Raw genomic sequence first — 23,337 nt, forward strand, 5'->3', positions numbered from 1 at the left:
TGTCCTAAACAACACTCTGGCCTCAGAATCAGCCCTTAAGGCATGCAGATCCGGCTGAAAAGCCCATGAGAGTATTTCAGGCATGGAAAGCCAAGACACTCTGGCAAAAAAAAAAAAAAAAAAAAAAAAAAAAAACACACCTAAATGAAAGATCTCTGCGAGTGAGATCCCAGTGGAAAGAACAGGTCATCAAAGAAGGAGGTACCTTTCTCTGAAGGGAGGAGAGAACTTCCACTCTGACTATGACCTTGTCTAAATATGATCAGAGTCGGTGAACTCAAAAGGCTTCCATAGCCTTGGCAACTCATGACAAGAGCCTAGGGTGATTACTGATGCCATAAACAAGAGTGTCAAATTGTTAAGTCAACAACAGGAGTCACTGTGTACTTATGCCTCATGTAGGATCTCTGTCCTTAATGTGCTGTACATTGTGATTTAATGCTATAACTAGTACTCAAACAGTATTTTTCACTTTGTGTTTCTATGTGGGTGCAAACTGTTGAAATCTTTACTTAATATATGCTAAACTGATCTTCTGTATATAAAGAGAATTGAAAATGAATCTTGATGTGAATGGAAGGGGGGAGGGAGCAGGAAAGGGGAGGGTTGTGGGTGGGAGGGAAGTTATGGGGGGGAAGCCATTGTAATCCATAAGCTGTACTTTGGAAATTTATATTCATTAAATAAAAGTTAAAAAAAAAAGAAAGAGCTACAGAAAGAGAGGGAGAGAAAGAGAGAGAGGGAGAGAAAGAGAGAGAGGGAGAGAAAGAGAAGGGGGAGAAAGAGAGAGAGAGAAGAGAGAGACAGAGAGAGAGAATCTTCCATCTTCCACCTGCTGGTTTACTTCCCAGATGGACGCAATGGCCAGGGCTGGGCTAGGCCAAAGCAAGGAGCTTCTTCTGGATCTCCCACACGGGTGCAGGGGCCCAAACACTTGAGCCGTCTTCTGCTGCTTTTCCCAGGCCATTAGCAGGGAGCTGGATCAGAAGTGGAACAGCCAGGACACGAGTCGGTGCCCAGCATCACAGGCAGTGGCTTTACCTGCTACGCCACAGCGCCGGCCCCAAGTGCAAATTATTTTGAAATCCACACATACCAGGTCTTCCAAAAGTTCATGGAGAGTGAATATTATGAAGAAATTCTGCATGGATTTCAAACATTTTTGCACCAAAATAAACTTACCCTTTAATTCTATTTTTCCAGAAACATTGTGCTGCAGCTTCATATTTGCTATGTAAAATGGGTATTTGCAGAGGATACGTGGATGGGTTGAGGCAAGACATCTACCTTTCTCCAAAATGTTGTCCACCGAAGCCCTCTTTCTGGGGGGAGGAGGTTGTTGATGGAGCAGGGAGGCTGGAAGTGTCTTTAACTAAATCAAATGGGATTTCCCAGCGTACCTTATGAATTGTCTTTAATACACAGATTTGCGCCTCTAGCATTTCAAAGGGCAAACCCTGATGAGGCTGAGGATGGCAGGAAGCCTTGTGCAGCAAGGCTGGGACTACAGAGGCTGAGTGTGGTTACAGATGGGGGCCAGGTGACAGGGTCACAGGCCAGCAGCCCTGCACAGGGCTGTAGGGCAGGGCCAGCATCCCCTTCTGCCATATGGGCGCCGGTTCTAGTCCCGGCGGCTCCACTTCCAATCCAGCTCTCTGCTGTGGCCTGGGAAAGCAGTGGAGGATGGCCCAAGTGCGTGGGTCCCTGCACCTGCGTGGAAGACCAGGAAGAAGCTTTACCTGGCTTCAAGCATGGCCCAGTGCTGGCCATTGCAGCCATCTGGGGAATGAACCAGCAGATGGAAGATCTCTCGCTCTCACGTGCTCTCTCTCTCTGTAACTCCACCTCTCTCTGTAACTCTGACTTTGTAAATAAATAACAGCTGAGTGGGCTGAGGCAGAAGGCTGGAGACAAAGCCTGGGTGAGGTGAGATTCTAACAGGAGGTGCGAAAGTCAGTCTCAAAGGAGGTTCCCTCAGTACAAATGGGAGAGAGATGCAAGTCTGCCCGTGCAGAAGGGAACTGGCCTTTTTCATGTCAACGAGAAAGGCAGGATCTCCCAAACAGCAACAACCACAAACTAGCTCCACCCACGTTTCGGCCGAATTCTCACCACGTGGTCTGAGAACCCGCCCTACATAATTTCAAGTGCCGTCAGGTGGATACGCAGGTGCACAGCAGAACAAACACAAATCCTCTTCAGGGGAAAGAACTTTAACCCAGCCTTCAAAAAGTTCTCACCAATCAAATTCCCAGGAAGAGGAGCCCAAGTCCAAATCCACAAAAAAATTGCTGGGAAAATGGACCCAAGGAACAAGACCCAGTGAGGAGCGCAGAGAGCAAACTCAGACCCACAGTGACCCCAGGATCGCACATAAACTGGAAAACAGCTTGTGTAATAGGCCTAAGGGCCGAAACAAGGAGCCCGAGAGGGAACAAGGTGTTAATCAAGAACAAAACACAAAAAGGCCAAGCAATTCTGAAATTCTGAAAAAAAAAAAAAAAAAGACTTTCTGGACTTAGAATTATTTCCACTGTAAAACTCAACAGACTGGTTCAAATGAAGTCAAGACACAGGTGAAGTCAAGACACAGGCGAAGTGAGAATTACTAGAGTTTAAGACGCATGTGAAGAAACTACCCATAGAAAAGACAAAAAAAATGGAAAATATGCAAAGGAAGAGACATGGGACCCAGCGATACAACATTGGAGTTCTAGCGAGAAAGTGCAGGGAAAGTGGAGAATAAGAGATATTCAAAAGAAAACGTTCCAAAATTGATGTTCAAGAATCACCCCCCCCCCAAACAAACGCCAAACACAATATAAAATGCATCTGACCTAAGAGACAACCATCATGAAACAGCAGGCTGTTGAAGACAGAGGATCTTAAATACAGCCAAAGAGAATAAAATAAAACAACATAAAACCTAGGAATGTGAAAAGCAGCAGTGGAAGCCAGATGACAGGAAAACATTTCTTTCTTTTTTTTTTTTAAGATTTATTTATTTATTTGAAAGTCAGAATTACACACAGAGAGAAGAAGAGGCAGAGAGAGAGAAAGAGGTCTTTCATCTGCTGCTTCACTCCCCAGTTGGCCACAACAGCCGGAGCTGCGCCGATACGAAGCCAGGAGCCAGGAGCTTCTTCTGGGTCCCCGACATGGGTGCAGGGGCCAGAGGACTTGGGCCATCTTCTACTGCTTTCCCAGGCCATAACAGAGAGCTGGATTGGAAGTGGAGCAGCCGGGACTTGAACAAGCACCCATATGGGATGCCAGCACTGCAGGCAGTGGTTTTACCCACTACGCCACAGAGTCGGCCCCAGGAAAACATTTTCATGTGTACAGAGAACATAATTATCATCCTAGGATTGTGTGCTCCACAAAAATATCTTTCAAGAATTAAGACCAAATAGATAATCCAGACACAGAAGAATAAAATTTGCTACTAACAAACTCTCCCAAAAGTAAATCTCAGTAATACTTTTTAGGCAAAGTGAAATTACCCCAGATGGGAGTTCTGTGAGGCAAGAAGAAATACTGGGAAAGGACATGATGCTTTATTAAAAATAATGCTAGGGGCCAGTGCTGTGGCGCAGTGGGTTAAAGTCCCGGCATCCCAATGGGCGCCGGTTTAAGACCCAGCTGCTCGACTTCTGATCCAGCTCCCTGCTAACACCCCTGGGAAAAAGCCATGGAAGATGACCCAAGTCCTTGGGCCCCCACACACATGTGGGAGACCCAGAACAAGCTCTTGGCTCCTGGTTTCAGATCAGCTCAGCTCCAGCTGTTGCGGCCATTTGATGAGTGAACCAGCAGATGGAAGGCCTCTCTCTATGTCTCCACCTCCTTCAGTAACTCATCTTTCAAACAAATAAAATAAATCTTAGAAGAAAAAAAAAAAGAAAAAGAATTCTAGGTAACAATAGCAGATTAGTAATTAATCACTTCTAAGGTCTTGTATTTAGAGAGAGGAAAAAAACATTAATATTGAATGTTGTGAAATTTGCAGGTTAAAATATCAGGGTAATGACAATAGAATAGGGAGTGTAAGTTCAAATGAACAGAGGGGAGCTGGTGTTTTGCCTGGTGGTTGAGACACTGGTTAAGACGCCTGTATCCCATATCACACTGCCTGGGTCTTGTCGCTCTCCCTCTTCACGGAGGAACGACACTAGACCCTGCGCTGTTCTTTTGTCTGCTCGGCCCTTCCCGGGTTTGCTGCTGGTTCTTCCCGGGTTGGCTACCGTCCCTTCCACCTCCGTGGAAGGGCGGCTCCCCCTGCCACTTTCCCCACTTCCGCGGGGGAGCGGCACACCGCCGGCCGGCTCTCTCGGGGGCTGCTCAGATGTTCTCCGGATGTTCCCCTTAGATGTTCCTGGTGCATGTTGTCTCTCTCCTCCTTTATAGTCCTCTTCCACCAATCCCAACTCTGCTACCCACACGCCGAGTACGCTGCTCTCCTCCAATCAGGAGCAGGATCAGCTCCTGCAGGTTATTGGTCGAACTGGAGGCAGCTGTGTAGAAGCTGTTTCCTCCTCTCCCAGCGCCATATTGTGGGAGAGCAGATGCATAGAATAAGTCTTAATTCCAGTAACTTAGTCTAGTCCGAGTTGCTCCCCACGGGTCTGACTTCTGACTCCAGCTTATCGCGAGCCCTCGACAGGCAGCAGGTGATGGCTCAAGTCCTTGAGTCTCTGCCACCCACGTGGGAGGCCTGGACTGAGTTCCTGGCTCCCGACTCTGGCCCCAGCACAGCCCCAGCCACTGCGGTGTTTAGGGAAAAACCCAGCAGATGGTTCACTCTCTCACTCTCTGCCTCTCAAATAAAAGAAAGAATGTAAAAGATTGAAATTAGTAGAGGTAAAAATGTAACAAAAAGAGAAGCAAAAATCCAAAAAAGGTAGGAAAAGAGGGAATAGAAACCATGAAAAGTGAGACAACTACCAAGTGTAATATTAAATGGTTAAAAATTGGGGCCGGCACTGTAGCACAGTGGGTTAAGCTGACACTGGCATCCCTCCATTTCCTATCCAGCCCCTTGCTAATGTGCCTGGGGAAGCAGCAGAAGATGGCCCCAGTGCGTGGGCTGCTGTACCCACGTAGGAGACCTGGAAGACGCTCCTGGCTCCTGGCTTCAGTCTGGCACTGCTCTAGCCATTGTGGCCATTTGGGAAGTGACCCTGCAAATGGAAGATCTCTCTCTCTCTCTCTCTCTCTCTCTCTCTCTCCCCATCCCTCCCTCTCTCTCTGTAATTCTGACTTTCAAATAAATAAGTAAATCTTTTAAAAAATAAGTCACAGTGCTTCAGTAATTATAATACATGTCTGGACTAATCTTTCTAGTTCCAAAAACTGGTCTTTGGGCAGGATTTCTTTTTTAATTTAGCAAGTGTCCATAATAAATATATCTGAAGTGGAAGGAGAGAAATCTTTAAGATTTATTTTATTTATTTATAAATAAGAATTACAGAAAGCAAGGCAGAGAGAGAGAGAGAGAGAGAGAGAAATCTTCCATCTGCTGGTTCACTCCCCAGATAGCTGCAACAGCCAGGGCTTGGTGAGGACAAAGCCAGGAGACTGGAACTCCATCTGGCTCTCCCACATGGGTGCGGGGGCCCAAGCACTGGGGCCATCCTCTGCTGCTTTCCCAGGAGCACAGCTGGGAGCTGGATCCTGAAGTGGAGCAGTGGACTAAAACCAGCACCCATATGGGATGCCGGCACCACAGATGGCAGCTTAACCCCTGCACCACTGTGCAGGCCCAAGGACAGAAATCTTAAACACGAAAGAAGGAAGAAGAAACACCAGGCAAATACTAACAAAATCTGCTATACCTCTATTAATATCAAATAGATGAACTTTAAGCAGTGAATCTAACTTACTAACTTATAAGCAAAACTCTGAGAGATAAGATATGGTCGTAGAATAGGGATAAAGTTTCAATTCCCTGGAAGAGAAAATAATTCTAAACTTGTGGGTGCTTAATAAAGCTGCTTCAAAGCAAATTTTATATTTTTTTTTATTTTTTATTTTATTTGAAAGATAGAGTTAGACAGTGAGAAAGAGAGACAGAGAGAAAGCTCTTCCTTCCGTTGGTTCACTCCCCACATGGCTGCTACAGCCAGCGCTGTGCCGATCTGAAGCCAGGAGCCAGGTGCTTCCTCCTGGTCTCCCATGCAGGTGCAGGGGCCCAAGCACTTGGGCCATCCTCCACTGCCTTCTCGGGCCACAGCAGAGAGCTGGACTGGTAGAGGAGCAACCAGGACAGAACTGGCGCCCATATGGGATGTCGGCGCTGCAGGCGGAGGATTAACCAAGTGAGCCACGGCGCTGGCCCCGCAATTTTCTTTTTTAATAAAGCAAAAATGTATTGAACTTACAAGAGAAAGTGACAGCTCTATCAGTCAAAAATTTCTGACATATCTCTTGTCATAACTGATGTATCAGGCAACACAACCAGATGTAATGGAAAAATACAGATTATTGCAGCCAGTAATGGGAGAACACGTATTCTTCTCAAGCACACAGCAAACAAACATTGACCATCCAGGGAGTTGCTTTGTTCGATCAGAGGATCAGAATAGATCATTTTTCAGTCCTGCTAACAGAGGACTTGCGGCGACCATTTCAAATGCAGCTGCTGCTGGGTGATCAGATAGTACATTGACTGCAAAATAAAATAATTAACCTGCAAACGATTACTTTTCGAATGGTGTGACTTATGTCACCAAAGAGAACAAGCATTGTTTACCCCCCTTTCACGCCCACTTCCCTGGACTGAGAAAATAAAGCAACGGCAAATCAGAATCAGGAGAGAAGACGCAACACCCACAGTAACTACTGAGGACCAAAAGGAAAGATTCCGGGGCCGGCACTGTGGCGTAGCAGATAAAGCGGCCGTCTGCAGTGCCAGTATCCCATATGGGCGCCAGTTCAAGTCCTGGCTACTCCACTTCTGATCCAGCTCCCTGCTGATGGCCTGGAAAAGCAGTAGAAGATGGTCCAAATCCTTGGGCCCTACACCCATGTAGGAGACCCAGAAGAAGCTCCTGGCTCCTGGTTTTGGATCAGCCCAGCTCCAGTTGTTGCGGCCAGTTGGGGAGTGAACCAGTGGATGGAAGACCTTTCTCTCTCTCTCTCTCTTTCTCTCTCTCTCTGCCTCTCCTTCTCTCTCTGTGTAACTGACTTTCAAATAAATAAATAAATATTTAAAAAACAAAAGAGGAAAGATTCCTTTCACCCAAAGTTTTGGTGATGGTCCACTCCTGGCTAGCATGTCAGTACAATGAGGGGTAGGAATCCTTGTTTTGCTCACCCATGTATCGGTGTGTGACATACGACAGCACTCCAATGTTTCTGAATGATGAGGTGAGTAAATGGATGCAGATGCTATTCCCCTGCTGGGGTGTTCTCTTGCCCTTCCTTGTGGTGTTATATAATAATTCCAGTCACTTGGGCAAGTGAGTAATCCAACCAACCCACATCAGGTTCAGACATGATATTCCAGAAAGCAAGCACTCAGCATCTCGGCTGTTTTCCCATGCTTTGCATACCAGCTTACCTCTGAGACAGCTGGACAAAGAGAAACTCTGATGAACCCATCTGGGCCTGCCGATGGAGGCAAGGATGCCTGGGCAAAGCAGAGGGAGGGTGGAGAGATGGAGAATGAACTCTGCTCTACTGCCCCAGTATTTTCCTTACAGGGAGGGGAATGCAGTCACACAGTAAACAAGTGACTCACGAGCAGCCTGCTCTTGACACCTGCGCCGGGAGTGTCCAAGGACAAAGGCAGCACACAGACAGGCATCCTTTGCACTCATCAGTCGTTCTCTGCGCCCTCTCTCTGGCCTCTCCTCCTTTGTCACACTGCTCACTTTAGTTCTGATCTTGCAGCTCTCACGGCTGGTGCAGCCGGGGCCAGCAGAATGTGTGGTCAGGTAGCAATGAGGAGGGCAACGCCATGCATAAAGGGGAGTATGAACCTTGATGCAGGGGTGGAGGGTCAGCGGGAACGAGGGCTGGGTCCCAGGCTACGGTCAAGGTCAGCACAGGGGCCAGGAGAAGCAGGTATGAGGGCCAGAGTCTGGGTGATGACTTTGGATTGTTAGCAGGTTTAGCTGGAGGCCATTCAAGGTCTCCACCTGCAGCACTGCTCCAGGTGAGACCTTCCAGAGCCTAGAGAGTTTGATCCACACAGGAGTCTCCCTATTCCCCAAGTCGGCAGCTGTCCGTCCTGCACAGGGCACCTTCAGTTTCTAACTCAAACAGAAGCACGAGATTCAGGCCACAGCACCACGCACTTGGAACTGTCCCTTTACCAAATACTTCTCAGAGGCAGGGTCAAAGGTTGGGCTTTCTAACTTGGGTTCTGAGTTGTACAAGCATTCACCTGCTTATTTTAACGAGAAGTCATGGTGGTGGTGATTGGTGCGACCATGTGACTCCCGTTGAACAAAAGGGCCCTGCTAAGAACAAGATGTCAGCTGCCATTAGTCAGGGAAGCAGGTGACTCTGTGAGCTGCCCGAAGACAACAGGGGGTGGGAAGTAAAAGTTGGAGACCACATTAGCAGGTGAGTGGGGCTTTAAGAAGACGAGACCCAGGCTGAACCCCCAGTACAGGGGGAGGGGTGGAAGTCTGTCCAAAGGCTCACCCCAACTTGAGCAGGCAGAACAACATGCTCCCCCCCACAGACTCCCAGTATCTTGGCACGGAGGAGAGATTCTTAGCTCGGTTCAGGCATCTGACGTCTAAGAACATGCTAGCTTCACGAGTTACTCTACACTTGTGGTCTCCAGAGAGTGATCTGGGGTGCTCGTGACCTTTCTAACAGGTCTACAAACTCAAAACTATTTTCATAATAACACTAAGATGCTATTTGCCTTTTTCAATCTCATTTTCTCGCAAGTGTGCAGTGGGGTTTTCCACAAGGTGCTGATGTGTGCTGTCTGCCTTCTGTGAAGCCAGACATTGAGGAGATTTGCAGACATTAAAATAATGCCACTTGACTCTAAATTATATTGTTTTGGAAAACATGGTTGTGGTGTTTTTTTTCTTTTTCTTTTTCTTTTTCTTTTTTTTTTTTTTTTTTTTTTTTCAGGCAGAGTTAGACAGTGAGAGAGAGAGACAGAGAGAAAGGTCTTCCTTCCGTTGGTTCACTCCCCAAATGGCTGCTGTGCTGATCCGAAGGCAGGAGCCAGGTGCTTCTCCTGGTCTCACATGGGGTGCAGGGCCCAAGCACTTGGGCCCTCCTCCACTGCACTCCCCGGCCACAGCAGAGAGCTGGCCTGGAAGAGGAGCAACCGGGACAGAATCTGGTGCCCCAACTGGGACTAGAACCTGGAGTGCCGGTGCCGCAGGCAGAGGATTAGCCTAGTGAACCGCGGCGCTGGCCAGTTAATATTTTGTGTTAAAAGGCAAGACACTGTGGGCTGCGCCCTGGCACAGTAGGTTAATCCTTTGCCTGCGGTGCCAGCATCCTATGTGGGCGCTGGTTCTAGTCCTGGCTGCTCCTCTTCTGATCCAGCTCTCTGCTGTGGCCTGGGAAAGCAGTAGAAGATGGCCCAAGTGCTTGGGTTCCTGCACCCGCATGGGAGACTGGGAAGAAGCTCCTGGCTCCTGGCTTCGGATTGGCGCAGCTCCAGCAGTTGTGGCCATCTGGGCAGTGAACCAACGGAAGGAAGACCTTTCTCTCTGTCTCTCCCTCTCACTGTCTGTAACTCTACCTTTCAAATAAATAAATAAATAAATATCTTTTTAAAAAGGCAATGTACTTATTCTTTTTGAGTGACTTAATACACATTTGTAAATTTTCACAATTTTAATTTCTAAGAAGGTAAATACCCATAGGTATAGTCCAGAGAAATCAAAACTCTCTGGAATTCTTAAGAATGTCAAAGGGTCTTGATATCAATAGTTTGAGCTCTGTTGCTCTACAGTTTCACCCTAAGTCCTTGATTACCAACCCCAGCAGACACCTGAAACCTTAGTCACTCCACAGTCTCAGGGAGTGTCGGGACACATGGCACCATCGTTTCAAAGCCAGGCACTTCCTCATGAGTCCTAAGGCAGGGTTTTCATGGAATTATTTATTCCAGGAAGTCACTGGCTCATCATTTTGGAACTTAACCCTAAACTCACTGCCACTAAGTACTCCAGAGGTTTCATTGAATCCTCTTCATAGGCACAGAATCTTGGAAAATACCAAGGACATTTATAAGCAATTTAAATATATTCTTATTGCAACTCAATGAACTATTGGATCTTAAGGTCCTTTGATAGATGACAAAACAGTAGCCACAAAAAGCTGCTTTGACATTTAGATGAGCTCTCTTCCCATGCACAATCAACACACAAGTCAACAAACCAGAAAAAAGAGTATCCCACATGTGCTCTGAATTAGGTTAGAAATTCCAGAGAAATATAATGCCAAGTCACAATCAACGAAGTCAGCCAAATTCCCCCCAAGCATCTCGCTACTGCTAACTCAAGTACAATACACCTCCCTTTGCCACAACATCTCAGCACAGCATTTCCACAACCCGACCCGTCTTGATGTGGTAGAAATGTTTTCATCTCTTCATTCCAGGCAATTCCTCAGTGCTGAGCTGTGTTTGGCTCAGATTCTGCTGTGTGGAAAATTAAGGTGGGCCATTTCTCCTGCTTGGAACCCATCAGCCCAACACTCTCCACTAAAAGGAACTAGGCTCACTGCAGGGCTAGAGCAGGGATGGACCCCACAGGTTAGAAGTGCTCAAAAGCCAGCTCCAAAGGGTTCTACCCAGCCAAGTTGGTGACAGTCTGAGTATCAAACTGGTCATTTCAATGCACAGAATAAAGCAGCGATCTACAGATACACTAATACTAAGGAATGAAGGAATGAATGAGTGAGTGAATGAATGAATAGGGAAGAAGAAAAGCTCCTTCTTCAAGTAGACTTCCAGTTAACATGGGGGCACTTCAGGGGCTGGCACCGTGGCACAGCGGGTAAAGCCACCGCCTGCAGTGCCAGCATCCCATATGGGTGCCGGTTCCAGTCCTGGCTGCTCTACTTCCAATCTAGCTCACTATAATGGCCTGGGAAAGGTGGCGGAAGATGGCCCAAGTGCTTGGGGCCCTGCTATCCACGTGAGAAAAACCTAGAGGAAGCTCCTGGTTCCTGGTTTTGGCCTGGCCCAGCCTCAGCTTTTGTAGCCTCTTTGGGAGTGAACCCATGTATGGAAAATCTCTCTGTGTGTCTCTCCCTCTCTGTAACTTTGACTTTGAAATAAATAAATCTTAAATAAAAAAAAGAAGACCCAACATGAGAGCACTTCAAAAATTTCATGGAAAGTGAAAATAAAAGATAACTATTTTTGTGCCATTAAGTTTTTTTTTTTTTAAGGCAGAGTAAGAAAGAAACAGAGACACAGACAGAGAGATATTCCATCCACTGGTTAGCTCCCCAAATGGTCAAAACAACCAAGGCTTTACCAGGTGACTAAAGCCAGGAGACTAAAGCTTCATCTGTCTCCCATGTGGTCTTCCAAGGCTCATCCAGCAGGGAGCTGGATCAAAAGTGGAACAGTCGGGACTCAAACCAGCTGGTGTCGCAAGGTGCACCTAGCTTGCTATGCCACAACATCAGCCCTGCAAACAAGTTTTGCAGTCAATCCACGTGTGTAAGTTGTCTTCAAAAAGTTCATGGAAAAATGCATGTCATGAAAAAAACCACACAAGGATTTCACAATTTTTTTTTTTTTTTTTTTTTTTTTGGACAGGCAGAGTGGACAGTGAGAGAGAGAGACGGAGAGACAGGTCTTCCTTTTGCCGTTGGTTCACCCTCCAATGGCCGCCGCGGCCGGCGCGCTGCGGCCGGCACACTGCGCTGATCCGATGGCAGGAGCCAGGAGCCAGGTGCTTCTCCTGGTCTCCCATGGGGTGCAGGGCCCAAGCACTTGGGCCATCCTCCACTGCACTCCCTGGCCACAGCAGAGAGCTGGCCTGGAAGAGGGGCAACCGGGACAGAATCCGGCGCCCCGACCGGGACTAGAACCCGGTGTGCCGGCGCCGCTAGGCGGAGGATTAGCCTAGTGAGCCGCGGCGCCGGCCAAGGATTTCACAATTTTTAGCATAAAACTAAGCGTATCTTTTAAGATTGTATTCATTCATAATTTATTTTTGTTTTATTTGAAAGGCAGAAAGACACAGAGAGATCTTCCGTTCTCTTTTCACTCCCCGGATGCCTACAGCAGCCTTGGCTGGCCAGACTGAAGCCGGGATACGGGAGCTCCATCTGCGTCTCCTCCCGTGTGTGGCAAGGACCCTCCTCTGTTGCCTCCCAGGATGCTCATTAGCAGGAAACTGGATGAGAAACAGAGTAGCTGGGACTTGAGCTGCTGCACCAAACACACCTGCCTCGAACTTATCTTTTTAAGTCCATTTTCCCATAAATGTCTCAAGTACTCTGGTCCAGGTAGAAGGAATGACGGAATCAGAAACTTCTCACCCCTGGCAACTACTGTAATAATGATGTTTCAAGCAAGAAGCACCCATGGTTACTAAAAGCAGTGGGTGAATTCCTGATGAGAACAGTATATTTGTGCAGTCTCAGATATCTCTCTGTAAGATACTTATTAACTAAAAGGAAAAACCAGTTTAGTGAAGAAACCTGGCAGATACTGCCCTCATGGAGTGATCAAAGTTAATGTCGCCAGGAATGGGATTACTCAACCGTGTGGTCTAATACCTTGAATCCTGCCCAAAATACATGATCTGAATCTCATCATTAGGACACATCAGACAAACGCCAACAGAGAGTCATTCTATAATGTAGAAGACCTGTAATCTTCTAGAATCTTCTAGAATGCCCAGGTCATGAAACACAAGGGAAGATTCAGGACTGTCCCAGAGGGAAGAGATGACGGCCCTGGATTGGATCCTGGATCTACTGGAGCCATTGAAACAACTGAGAAAAGTCAATGAAGCCTGAGGAATAAAAGGAAATACTGCCCCCGTGTTAACTGCCTTCTTTCGACGCGTCCTTAAGCATTCTATCTGAGCTTAACCTTCAAACGGTTTGGTAAAAAGACTGTAACATGTACCTGAGTTACTGGAGTTACTGCTCTAAAAGTCTGTAGAACTTGAATGAAAATAGAAGTGTATTTTGATGCAAACATTTTGAAAATTATGCACATGATGAATCTTCAAAAAGCTCACGGAAATGTGAAATATGGAAAAATGTATTGATTTCATTTTTGGGAGAGAGGAACCAAAATAAGCTTATTTTTGAATTCCATTTCCCATAAACTAAGTTGACGTTCCTGGGTATACATAGAGAGCTTACTAAGGCAAATATGATTACATGTTAACAGGAATTCTTACTGTAGGATGTGAGAGAGCTAACTGTACAATTCCTGGAACTTTCAGTTTGAAATGATTGAAAATACAAAACCCAACCAACTTTTGCTGCTTTCCTGCTGCACTTTCGAAAGGCACATGAGGGGAGGACGTTTGGGGCAGCAATGAAGACTCTGCTTGAGGTGCCCATAGCCCAGACTGGAGTACATGGGTTTGAGTCCCAGCTCCGCCTTCTAATTCCAGCTTCCAGCTCATGCAGACCCTAGGAGGCAGCGGTGATGGCTCAGGCAATTGAGTCCCTGCTAGTTATGTGGGAGGGCTAGATGGAGTTCATTCTTAATTATCTTCAAATACAGAAGATCAACTCTATCCTAAGTGAAGGTTTCAACAGTTTGTACCCACATAGACATATAAAGTATAAAGTACTGTTTGAGTAGTAGTTTTACCGTTAATTCTCATAGTACAACACATTAAGGACAGAGATCCTACATGAGGAGCAAGTGCACAGTGACTCCTGTTGTTGATTTAACAATTGACACTCTTGTTTATGATGTCAGTGATCACCTGAGGCTCTTGTTATGAGCTGCCAAGGCTATGGAAGCTTTCTGAGTCCACAAACTCTGACCTTATTTAGACAAGGCCATAATCAAAGTGGAAGTTCTCTCCTCCCTTCAGAGAAAAGTACCTTCTTCTTTGATGGCCCCTTCTTTCTACTGGGATCTCACTCACAGAGATCTTTCATTTAGGTCATTTTTTTGCCACAGTGTCTTGGTTTTCCATGCCTGAAATGCTTTCATGGGCCTTTTAGCCAGATCTGAATGCCTTAAGGGCTGATTCTGAGGCCAGAGTGCTGTTTAGGGCATTTGTCATTATATGAGTCTGCTCTGTATCCCACTTCCCATGTTGGAGCCTCTCTTTTTTAATTCTATCAATTATTATTAGCAGATACTTGGTCTTATTTACTTGATCCCTTTGATACTTAATCCTATCTTTATGATCAGTTATGAACTTAAACAGATTGCTTTAACTAGTAAGATGGTACTGGTACCTGCCAACCTAATGGGTTCAAATAAATTCTTAAAAAATGACATTTAAAAGGCACAAGAGGCCCTTGCAGTACAGCCCACCTCTAACTAACTGTTTGCAGGTCATACTTCTCCAGCTTCTCTGCTCCAGGTGACTCTACATGCTGTTCCCTGTGCTGGGGAAGCCCTGCTGGCATCCCTGTTCCTACCCCCTCCCTGCCATCGAGCACTCAGGTGTCCCTTCCTCAAAAAGGCCACCCTGGCCCTGGCCTAGACCACTTGCTGATCCTCTAGCCACACCAATTTAGGTGATCATCCCTTGAACATCCCTCCCACCCCCCACGCCCCACCCTATCTAAGCTCTGAGTTCTGTTTGTTTTGCTCACTTTTAATTCCCAGGGCCGAAGCAGTTTCTGGAATAAAGTTTTGGAAAAAAAATAATAAAATCTCAATTTCAGAGACTTGACCTGGATTGCACTCAGGGAGACAGTAGCTTTTCAATAACAAATGAATGAATTTTTATCATTTCACTCTCAGAACCTTATTTTCTTGAGACCTTGATCATGCAACCTACTCAGTTTTGCCGAATATGTTACTGCACGGGAAAATTACCCTCATGAGGGCAACGGCTGCTATATTTAACATCTAAATAAACAGGATGGAATGAGCACACCACCGTGCAAAACGATGACCCTTGATGACTTAAAACAACTGATGTCGGTAATTAGGACTATTTTCATACTACAGAGAAGGTGATTAAAAAAAAGCGAAGTAGGGAGTAATTAATTTCACATAATAGTCACACTGGGACCTATTGTGAGATCTGACATTAATGATGTATTTCCTTCCATAATTAATGTTTATGTGCAGCCCTGGGGGCTCTCCACCACCTTCTTCTGAACTGCTCGCCGATCAGCACCCCTAACCCACCTGGACCAGGCCAGCCTTCCCCAGAAAGGGAACACACAGAGGACTAGAGCTAGAGTCCCACGTGGCAACACGGTAGTTTGACCAAAGCTTTCTGGGGCCAGAGGGGAAACTGAAGTAATTAATACAAGCAAGAGTGCGTGCTGGAAGCAGCGTGCTTTTCTCTGCAGTTTTTAAAGCGACAAAGCAGAGGACAAAGGGAGAGTCAGAATTCAACAAAGGCAACAGCAGGAGATCCAAGGTCAAGTTTAACCACTACAACCACCTCGCAGCCTAGCAAATCACTCGCTCTCTTTCTGTAGGTCACTTGTCCCTGAAGGCAGAGGCTAAGGCACTTGACCTGTGGCTTTTTTTTTTTTTTTTTTTTTGTGGGAAGAACTGTAAGTTATAGCAAAAGTCTTAGTAGGAAGCAAAAGAGACAAATACCGGCCCCGTTTCCCATGATCTAACTCCTGGCCTCTGTGTGTAGGCCTACCAACGCGAACGAGCAGGTTAATGCTGAGCAAAGCTCATTTTCAAAATGAACCGCCTCATTTCCTCCTCTCAAGTACCGATTTTTCCCTTCCTGATTCCTAAGGGAAAGGGTGTGGCAGAACCAGTTTTCCAGCACGCCTGTAACCAGCAGTGGCCGAGGACGTGGTGTCAGGGCAACATGCCCGATGAAAGGAGGCGACCGAAGTTCTTCACGACGGATGTAACGGAGATGCAGACCACAACATCCACAGGAGGGGCTGCTCCGTGGGACACAGTGCGGTCACCTGGGGAGACTCTGCAGGAAAGCCAAGCTCCCCAGGGCTCGCCGTGGCCTCCCTGCTCAGGTGCACAGGAGCACCTGCTCGCTCCTGCACGCCAAAGGCTCAGCTGGCTTCCACTCCGGAAGGAAGGCAATGAGCTCTCCGTATTAGAACCCTCCCTGAAATGAAGGCCTCGTGACCCTGCCCCGTGGTTACCAAGTCGTCACTACAGTGCCCTGCTCTGGCCTAGCCCAACCAGCATGGACCCAGGACGCCAGAGCCACACCTGAGGGCAGCCGTCACCCCGGGTGACAATCCACACAGCTGCCTCTTCCACTCTCAGCTTCTTGAGAACAGGGACTGAGCCTTTGACCTCTCTGTCCTTGTCCCCTAGTACACAGAAGGATTCAGAGAGATCCTAGGGAGTGGAATCATCTTAAGCTTTACCTGAGTAGCCTGTCCCCTCCCACATGTCGTCCCAAGAGCTGTTTCCCTAATTCCAGCAAAACTGCACGCCTGTCGGTCCATCGCCTGTCCTGATTCACCCAGGCCCTGTCTTCCCACCCACTCTGAAATTCTGAAATGACTCAAACAACACGGAAATGGTCAGGGTGCAGGAGTCCAGATGGCAGGCCCAGAACATGTCTCTCTCTTCTCAGGGCCTGGTCCTCTCTTGGCCACCCAGATGCTACCTCCTCTTGATCCACACAAATGATGGTTCTGTAGAACACCTGTGCATGCCCATACACACATTCTGATTTCCTGAGGGTTAAGTAGACACCAGGCACTGAGTTATACTCAGAGCCTGCTTTGTGGCTTTAATTCTGTGAGCGTTATTATTTTCAACTTCTTTTCTTTAAAAATCACCAAATTTTGTGGTGACTGGGTTAAGCCACCGCTTACCTACACCCCATACAGGAATGCCGGTTCAAGTCCAGGTTGCTCTATTTCAGAGCCAGCTCCCTGCAAATGCATCTTGGGAGGCAGCTGGTGATGGTTCAAGCACTTCTTACCCCTTGCCCCCCATGTGGGAGACCCAGATGGAGTTCCTGGCCCAGCCCTGGCTGCTGCAGGCATTTCGGGGAGTGAACCACCACTGGGTGAAAGAAATCTGTCTCTCAGCCTTTTGAAGAAAATGAGCATAAATATTTTTAGAACAGTTAAGATGGGACCGGTGCTGTGATGTAGCAGGTAAAGCCGCCGCCTGTAGTGCTGTCATCCCATATGGGCACCGGTTCGAGTCCCGACTGCTCCACTTCCGATTCAGCTCTCTGCTATGGCCTGGGAAAGCAGTGGAAGGCGGCCCAAGTGCTTGGGCCCCTGCACCCATGTGGGAGACCCGGAGGAAGCTCCTGGCTCCTGGCTTCAGAACAGTGCAGCTCCGGTCATTGTGGCCACCTGGGGAGTGAACCAGCGGATGGAAGACTTCTCTCTCTCTCTTTGCCTCTCCTTCTCTGTGTAACCCTGACTTTCAAATAAATAAATCTTTAAAAAAAAAAACAGTTAAGATGGTGAATTAAAAAATAAAGAAGAATCAATTTCAGATCAGCTAAAGTCAAAAGCGGAAACTATTTTTTTCTTTCATCTTGAGGCTTCGTTAACTTAGTTCCATTAAGATACAAACGGAATGAATTTAAATGTTCGTTAAAGAACACTTCTTCCACACTCCAGCAGCAGCAGGTAAGTGGGTCTGTGCAGCAGACCAGGGCTTGTGACAAAGAAGGGCAAGGACATGCAGAACTGGCAGCGTTTGCTCAGGAATGCGGGCAAGAGCGTAAGGAAACAGCTCCCCACCAGCATGAACCACTTCCTTCATTCAGGAAAGCAATGGTTAGTACTTAGAAACCACAATGCGTATGTGACACACAAGAGCAATCCCAATTTATGGTCCTGCCTGAGCTTTCCTGGGGGGTTGCGTGTCATCGGGAGAGATGCCCCACGCTTACTGCTAGTCTTAGAGGAAACACTTACTAAGAAGCCAGGCAGCCTTGAAGCCTCTTTTTCTGCTTTGGTTTTGGATCTACATCTCTCAATATGTCAATTGCAGACAAAGCGCCTTAATTTTGCTTGATTGAGTAGGGGGTCTTAGCTCCGATCCATCTAATCAAAATGTATTACTGGCAGACATAACTAGAACATGTTCAGAGGGCGAGGGGTGGCTAAGAACAGGGGTTTCAGAGGAGCCTCTGTCCAGCTGAGCTACAGAGACCCTCCAGGCTAAGCATCACGCTTTTCCTACAAGCATTGTGGGGGAAGTTGGTTTACAGTCGGTGATGAGGTGTGAAGGCAAGCAGAGGCTGTTGCTACAGTACACCAGCTGCACGAGTTAGAGGTATGGGCCCGATTGGCTCTTTGTTGTATTCCCAACACTCAGCTCAGGGGCTTGCACATGCAAGGGATTATAACAGCCCAACACATGATGGGATAGAGGGATGGATGGATGGATGGATGGATGGATGAGTGAATGGGTGGACAGATGCAGAGATGGAGAGGGATGCATAGACAGGGGTGGATGGGAGGATGGACAGAAGGATTCCCATTATGATAGCTCTGCCATGCTTTCTCACCAAGGAGGTTTTAAAAAATCCCTAAGAGCTAAAACAAAGCAACTCAGAATGCTAGTGGTTTCCATGGATATGGGCCAACCTTTGGGGATAGGATCCGGGAATGAGTCCCTTAAGTTATGACATCCAACAGTCTCCATTTCCTCCTGAATCTGATGTAGCTCCAGCCGAGGCCAGAGCGTAGGCCTTCGTGAGACAGACTAAACAAGCCAGGAGACCTTTGTTTAGGAATCACCGCAGGCAATGACTCACTTGCTACACCCCCCAACACTCAAACCCCGTACACTCCAGTTGAAGAAGTAAATTTCAGGAAAGTAAAAGTCCATGACCCAGTGGAGAATAAATAGGAATACGTGCGTGGCCACAGTAACACTCTCAAGACAGGAATAGGGCCATGGTCTATAAGCGGGTGGCCAAGAGAAACATAATGTGAGCCACATGTGCCGTGTGAAATGTCTCCACTCCACATTTTACATAGTGAAGTGACAGGAGTGAGGATTGAGACTATGTTTTGGGGCTGGCACCCGCTGTGGCATAGCGGGTAAGGCCACCACCTGCAGTGCCAGCATCCCATATGGGCACCAGTTTAAGACCCACCTCCTCACTTCCTATCCAGCTCTCTGCTATGGCCTGGAAAAGCAGTAGAAGATGGCCCAAGTCCTAGGGCCCCTGCACCTGTGTGGGAGACCTGGAAGAAGCTCCTGGCTCCTGGCTTCAGATCAGTGCAGCTCCAACTGTCGCGGCCATCTGGGGAGTGAACCAGCAGAAGAAAGATCTCTCTCTCTCTCTCTGCTTCTGCCTCTCTGTAACTCCACCTTTCAAATAAATAAATAAATCTTAAAAAAATAGAGAGAGAATACATTTTACTCTACCCTGAGTGCCTGTGTTGGATGAACAATTATTTCAGTAATTCTTTAATCTCTTTAATCTGTATTGTGCTGCTAACTAAACAGCAGATACAGAATACTATCCCTTCAACATGTAATAAATATTTTTAAAATATGATTAAGAGTTTACATTCTTTTTCCTACTAAATCTGAAATCCAGGATGTCTTTTACACCGACGGTGCACCCCATCTGGACTCCCATTGTGTGCACAGGTGCAGCAGGAGAGATGAACAAACCCACCTACACTCACAGGTATCATCAAAGGAAGCAGCAGGTTTGGGGTACCCTCCACCATGGGGCTCACGGGGCTTCCATCATTTTGGTCCATGCTTATTTTCTCTGGGTTCTTGCCCTGTAGTTTTGACGAAGTACCTGTCACATTATTCCTGGGGTGAGCACCTGACCCTGGCCTTCTGATCATCATGCATCTACTGCAGTAATTGATGATGGTGTTCTGGTTGAAACGTGCCCTCCAAAACTCAGGCTGCGATGCAATTGACACTGCCATGGCATTCCCAGGCAGGACCTTTAGGGAGTGATTAGGCGATGAAGACTCTGCCCAGCAGGGGAGTGGGCTGGCTCTAAGCTTGGTCTCCTCTTGCCCCCATGGCTCATGCAAGCTCACCTTCCGTTCCACCACTTTGTGATACAACATGGAGGCCTCTGGCAGATGCTGGCACCTCGCTCTTGGAATTTCGGGTCTCTGAAGCCATGAGCCAAATCGATTCCTATGGTTTCTACATGACCTAGTCGATGGCATTCTGTTCCAGCAGCAGCAAACAGACTCTGACATGTGACCAGACCAGGCCAATCAGAATCCTTCCCTGGGACTGATACACAGAACTCAGGGGGGATGCTTCCTGTTTGCCCTGGGGTTGCCAGGACATCATTCTGGGTCTTGCCCCTTGGTGGGAAGGGCCTGTCTCAAGATGTGGCCATGAGAAAGCCAAGGAAAACCCTGACTGTAAGCCTTGAGTCTCTCTTCCTTGGATTCAGCCACCTGTTTCATCTCCTTCCCAGTACTTCTCTCTCATTTGCGTAGGCTCACTGCAGTTGGGTCTTCGCTGCTCCCAACAGATGCAGCTGGCTCCCAGCCATTGCCACGTTCTCCCTGAGGGCCTGTCCCCACGGCAGCATGCCCTAACACAGGGAGCCACTGGGCAGACGCAAAGCCAGAGCCTCCATCTTTCAAGCTGTATCAGTGCCACGTAGGGACAGCTCCCGTCCCCTCCCCAGGTCGCCACATGGCTTCAGATCTGCGACCTCACGTCCCCATCCGGTGGGTCAGATGTGTGCCGGAAAGCTGAGCTGCTCCACCTCGCTGCTGACGCCTGTCGTTCCGCTTTGTTCTCTGTCTGTTGCCTGCTTTTATTTGCCCTTCGAGCATCCTGCCTTGCGAAGCGGAGTGGTGCCATGAATTCCTTTCTGCGATCGGATCTAACCGGCCTCCCTGTGAACCGTGTGAAAGGCTCATTCTGGAACACCCGCCTTTCAGAACCTGCTGAACACAGAAGGAGATGGTCCCGAGCCCGAGTGACAGACAGAGGCGACCATGTACAAGCACTTTTTCACTGGTATCCCTGACATGACAGCAACTACGAGGGGCTTCTCAAAGAATCTGTGGAAAATACGTATTATGAAAATAAAAGCATGGCTTCAATTTTTAGTGCCAAAAGAAGCTAAAGTGTTAATCCTAGCTTTTTCATACATTTTTTAAAAGTGCCCTTATATGTACTACCATGTTCACTCAGGAAACAGCCACTTAGGGCACAGGTGAGCCACTCCTTGCAGAACTGTGGAGATAATGCCCAAAGCCCAATCTCACCTGGAAACCACCCCCCCTTCATCAAAGGGTGACTTACTGAAAGAATTCTTTTATTATTGTTGAGAAGCAGAGAGGGAGAGAGAGAGAGAGAGAGAGAGAGAGAGACTAACTCTTCCATCCTCTTGTTCACTCCCCAATTGCCCCAAATGGCCGATCACTGTGGTAGAACCAGGAGCTGGGAGCCTGGTCCAGGTCCCCCACCCAGGTAGCAGGGACCCAACTACCTGAGCCATCGCTTGCTGCCCCCCAGGGTGCCCACTGGCAGGAAGAGGAAACTGGGAGCCCAGTTGGCTATCAAACATGGGCGCTCTGATATGAGACTGAGGTCTCTTCGGCAGCATCTTAACCACGAGACCAAATCCCTGCCCCAAGAGAATATTAATACGTGTACATTTAAGCGCACATTTTTTTTTTTTTTTGACAGGCAGAGTTAGACAGTGAAAGAGAGAGAGACAAAGAGAAAGGTCTTCCTTTTGCCGTTGGTTCACCCTCCAATGGCCGCTGCGGCTGGTGTGCTGCGGCTGGCTCATCGCGCTGATCCGATGGCAGGAGCCAGGTACTTCTCCTGGTCTCCCATGGGGTCCAGGGTCCAAGCACTTGGGCCATCCTCCACTGCACTCCTGGGCCATAGCAAAGAGCTGGCCTGGAAGAGGGGCAACCGGGACAGAATCCGGCGCCCCGACCGGGAATAGAACCCAGGGTGCCAGCACCGCAGGCAGAGAATTAGCCTATTGAGCCTTGGCGCCAGCCTTAAGTGTACATTCTATGAAACTTTTTCAGAATCAAGATTCATTAGCTTAACACCAGGTACTTATCAACTCCTCCGCCAGATTCAATCTCCTTGCCTCCTGGGCAAGTTCCAGACAGCAGCTGAGAGAGGTGACTGCAGGGGTCTGATCGGCACGTTCCCACGACAACACGACACGCGGGAAATCCTCCATGGTCCCTGAGCAAGTCCACTGGTGTGGACAAGGCTCCTCCACTCCACCCCACACAATAGAAAGTGTTTATATGAAAGGTGCAGCAATTAAAGTCTGCGGTTCGAGTTATTCTTGCTCCTGTTAGGCTATGGAATGCACTAACGAATGCCTAAGGTTTGAAGGGATATGGAAAAATAATGAGTGAAATTCCTATCAAGCCGTTACTGGGTTTTTAACCAATTGAACTCCCTGGCCAGCAACCTGCTGTCTGGAGCTTCCGAAAAAGGCAGACCACAAAGGCCTACACTTTCCCTTCTGCTCGCTTCCATCCCGAGGTTTTGAACATGGTGGGACGTGGAGGCAGGGAGCAGCCACCCATCTCTCTAGGCAGTGGGAAGGCGGTGACCCCGACACGGGGCATGACCTCCCAGCATACCTTGTTTCATTGTCTGCCTTCTTCCCTATGGTAGCTGCCTCAGTTACCCTGCACAGCTGTGAGCCCTGGACTTACAGTGGGAAGCAACTGTAACATGCGGGCCTGTCCATACAGCTCCCCAGGGAAAACTCTTGACTCAAGGTGGTCAAAACACAAGTTCTCCAGACTTCCCAAAACTCTTACCTGATGAGGCACCCAAGCAAGTTATCTCAGTTGCCTGAGCCTCACTCCCTCATCTTCAAAAATGGATCCACAGCCAGAGGCACCTGGGGCAGCTACTGCATGAGATAAAGTGAACTGAACTGTCCTGCACTGTCCCCTCCACCAGGGTCTCCCAGCAGGTCTCTGCCTTCACTGGGCACCACTGTAGTGTGTGTTCCCCTCACCCATCCTCCCCAGGTAAACAAGAACACTCATGCATTCAAAAACCCCAAGAACCAAGAAAAGTAAAAATAAATAAATAAAAACTTCGTAAGTCTTCCAAAGGCTCGTGGCTCAAGACAACCGCTGTGAACACCTGTGAATCCCTTCCTGAGGATGGCTGCCTTGTATACAGTGGCGCTCATGCTGTGTGTATAATTTTGCATATTCCCTTTAGCTCCTGGAAACCACACTTGCAATAGCTGTATATCATTCCATCCAGTGGACACTCGGGATTTATTCAATCACACCAAGCTTTCC

General features: G+C 47.8%; 1 protein-coding gene across 7 annotated transcripts in view; it reads right to left on the minus strand.

Moving 5' to 3' along the window:
* The window catches only part of NPAS2 (neuronal PAS domain protein 2), a 182,735-nt gene that overhangs the window by 134,658 nt on the left and 24,740 nt on the right, over window positions 1–23,337 (minus strand). The window lies entirely within an intron of this gene.

Source organism: Oryctolagus cuniculus, chromosome 2 (assembly GCF_964237555.1).
Source record: "Oryctolagus cuniculus chromosome 2, mOryCun1.1, whole genome shotgun sequence".
In the NCBI taxonomy this organism is placed as follows: domain Eukaryota; kingdom Metazoa; phylum Chordata; class Mammalia; order Lagomorpha; family Leporidae; genus Oryctolagus; species Oryctolagus cuniculus.